Here is a 4,051-nt window from a genome sequence, read left to right on the forward strand (position 1 = left end):
AGAACACCATGAGAGCACTGCTGTTGTGTTGTGTTATTTTGTTTATTCCCGATTTTCCCCTGTTTGTGGTTTCACACTAAGATACCTTCCTTTCCCCAATGTCAATCCTATCCCCGCTCTGCCCATTTCACTGGAGACTTCCTTGTCAGTCCTCAAATCCCCTCCCCAGTGCCTCGTCTGTCACTTGGTTCTCTGCCCTCATCTCTAGAAACTTCCATGAAGAGTGTTGGATGATTGGTCAAGGTTCAGGGATTCCTCCCACTAAGTTTCCTGAAAGGTTGTTCTAGTTGTCAATTGTCTCCCAGTTCAGTCCCCCTTGATCCCCTATTGATGGGTAGTTAAACCCCCTCCTTTGGTACCACCCCTGAATAAAAGATAACTGCTCTGATTGTCTCGGGGCTTTTCAGAGTGGTAACCCCTGAGGCTCGGAGCTCTTCATGGCTCCTAATAAAGCTTTGGACTAATTACCCTCCGAATTCCTACTCCCTTCCTTCACCTGTGCTCTCCCAAGGAAAGGGCCGCACCCTTAGCTGCCCCTGTGCATCCCGAGCACGGAGGAGTGTCCCGTCCCCTGCAGTCTGCAGCGTGGCAGCAGGCAGGGCAGCACTGCGTGGCTGCTTGGTACACACTGTGACACACCACAGATGCTTTGCTGCCAACAGCCCTCCCCGATCCTGCCACTGCCACAGCCTCTCTGAGCCTTTCTACATTTCCAAACACCAATTGTAAGTTTCCAGAGCGTGGGAAGAGCCCTTGCAGGGGTTCCCACCAAACAAAGGGTGGAGGGAAAATCATGCAGGAGTGTTATACCGTGGGGACTGTAGCAAACAAACCTGCCTTTGCCAAAAAAATGGTGCTGACCACATGGCACCCCATCACTCAGTGGCTAAGAGCAGGACACCCTCTCACCAAGCCCAGCGGGAAACCAGCAGCTCCTGAGCGTGGGCACTGAAGAGGCAAACTAAAAAATTTACCAGCACCAGCCGAAGCAACACCAACATACCAGCTACCCCACATAGCTCAGCAGAGCCCCAGAGCCACCCTGCCTTCCCCTGCTTCAACTCTACCAAGGTTCTCACACTCTACAGGACACACATCCTGCAGCCAGTGAGGACATGCTGATGGCAATGGCTGGTTCAGCTCCTGTGTTCCAGCCCTTCTACATTAATGTTGTGGAGGAGGAAGATTACATGGGTTTCCTTGATACGGATCATGCAGATAAGCTACTGAAGGAGTATCAGCAGAGAGAGTGTCTTGATTTGGAACAGATGATGTCAGAAAGGTGAGAACAGGTCTGCAGGTCATGGTGAAACTGAAGGAATTGTGTGCTTTGCTGTACGCTGGCTGAGAATCTCAATGGCACTCTCACTAAACCTGAATGGTGACAATTGTCTGGAAGCTCCTTTAGGAACCATTGGGGTGCTGTGCAGTGCACCCAGTGCTGCCAAAGCTGGAGTTACTCCAAGGTGCTTTTAGCTCAGCTGTTTCTGAGTGACTGAGCCGTGTTCATGGGCTCCAGGAGGTGCAGTGGATGGTTAATCTCTGATGCAAGATCTGTGCCAAATGGCAGGACTTTAGATCATGACATTCCACACTTTCCCCTTTACAGGCCTAAAGCTTTTCTTGCATTTCAGTGGCATTTTTAGGAGTTTAATTTTTGTAGGGATTTTGGCTAGAGAGCTGGCTGATGGAAAGATACCTGAAGGTTTAGTAAAGGTTGCCTGAAAAACAGTTGTTGAGCGTGGTTACTGAAAATATTTTCTTAGTGAAATATTTAACTAAGGGGTTACAGTGAGGACTTCTGGCCTCTTGTGCCTGGATTGGGGACAGCATTGGATTTGTTTGTAGCTAAAGCCGCTGTCAACTGCAGAATCTGCATAGAAGACTTTTCAGCAGTGGGGGTCCTGTTGATTTTTTTTGACATTTATAAAATTGTGGAATTTTAATTATGTTTGATTCAAAATTGAAAATAATACCATCACATTTAAGAACCACAAAAATGTTTGAGAAATTATTAGAGGAAGGGGGTTTTGTTGAATACAGCAGATATCTGGTGGATTTGATTCCCATGTGATAGTTGAAAACACTGTTAGTAAATTGTAGGTCACCAGAAACCAAAGAACTAGAAGCAAAATATTCACTTGCAACCTCTAACTGGAATTTTCTCTGAACAGGTATATCTTTTTCAGTGTATTTAGGATAATTTACCGTGAGTTTACAGTCCTCATTGTTTTCTCAGCAGCTGACACTCACAGCATTGCCCATCTGGCAGTGCACAGTGAGCACTGGCCGTGCCCTCAGCCTCAGGAGCTGCACCCAGCACAGCCTGGCAGGGCAGGCAGGGCACTGGGGCAGAGCTCAGGAGCCACCACAAACCCAGCACAGGCTGCAGACACAGCCAGCACTGCTTGGGGTCACCTGCAGTGCCTGCCACCAGTTTGCCCTGGGAGCAGCCAGGTTAAAGCTGGTTGGGGTTTATCTCCAGGCACTGTAAATCACACCTGTGCAAATACACAGGGGAAGATTTGGAGTAAAGTGCACAAGGAGCATTTGGAGTAAAGTGCACAAGCACAGCCACAGCACTCAGCACTAACAGGAGCAAAAGAGATGTGCTAAACTAATTTGAAGACTGTGGCTCTTGTAAGCCACTGAGCTGTAAAAAGAGGTGTGAGCAGGACTGGATCTGGAGAAATGGAGCCCCTCTCCTGTGGAGACAGGCTGAGAGAGCTGGGATGTTCAGCCTGGACAGGAGAAGGCTCTGGGCACACCTCAGAGCCCCTTGCAGGAGCCCCAGGCAGCCTCCAAGGAAAATGGAGAGGGGCATTTGCCAAGGGCATGCAGCAACAGGACAAGGGGGATGGCTTCAAACCAACTAAGGTAGGTTTAAATCAGATGCACAGAAGAAATTCCCCCCTCTGAGGGTGCTGAGGCTCTGGCACCCAGAGCCGCCCAGAGCAGCTCTGGCTGCCCCACCCCCGGCAGTGCCCAAGGCCAGCTTGGACAGGAAGGTGTCCCTGCCCATGGCACAGGTGGCATGAGTACAGCTTGGAGGTTTCTTCCAACCCAAACCATTCTGTCATCAGATCAGCTTTTGAAACGCATTAGATTCTTTGAAATGCTCGTTCTGACAACTGAGAATTCACATGATCGGAAATTGCAAAACTGCAAAACTTTCTGGGGCAAGAGCTACTGAGTCAGAAAAAAAAGAAGAAAAAGGCAGAGCCTAATACCTGCATAAAACCAACACAACCTCTTAGTTAATGTGAGCAGAAAATCTCTACTCAGCTATTCTGTTCTCCCCTTTTCATATCATCCTTCAATTATGGGTGTGCAATGTATTGAAATAAATCCTCTGGATTTTCCAGCGGCATTAGATATAGAGTTACCACCCAAATACCACCCTTTAATATTGCTCCCACTTGACAAAAGCTAATCATTCATCTCGTTCTGGTTGTTACTGCGTTGCAACACTATTCCAAACATCCCTGAACACACAGAACTCACAGCTGCCTCCTGCAAGCTGCAGGAAAAGCTGGGGTTTTTCTAGTATTGGTGTTTTTGTTCAGAAAAAGGCTTTTCTGAGAATAAAAATGACTCCACTTTTACTTCAGTAAAAGTACACAAGCAAGGGCTATAGGTTTGGTCTTGGCTAGACTGTTTCCCCCACGGAGATCTCAGTAGCCAAAGGCAGTGAATGCGAGCGAGCAGAGCCGAGGTGCCCTGCAGGTGTGTGCGGGGCAGGCTGAGCAAAGCCTCCCCCGGAGCCGCAGCCGGAGGTGCCGCAGCAGCAGGACAGCGCTCCCGGCAATGCCGGGCCGTTTCCAAAGCACTTGGAGCCCGCGGGGCCCGGGATTCTGGCAATGCCATGGCCAAGGAGCGCTGGGGAGGCAGCAGGAGCGCCGTGGGCAGGAGGGCTCCCGGGCCCAGCCCGGCAGTGCCGGCCTGGCTCGCAGCCCGAGCGCTCCCTCGCCTCAGCCGGGTTTGCCTTGCGTAAGGCGGCCCAGGCCGAGCCTATAAAGGCCCGGCCCGCGGGCTCGGTGCCAGTGGCACC

This window comes from Molothrus ater, chromosome 12 (genome assembly GCF_012460135.2).
Source record: "Molothrus ater isolate BHLD 08-10-18 breed brown headed cowbird chromosome 12, BPBGC_Mater_1.1, whole genome shotgun sequence".
Classification (NCBI taxonomy): Eukaryota; Metazoa; Chordata; class Aves; order Passeriformes; family Icteridae; genus Molothrus; species Molothrus ater.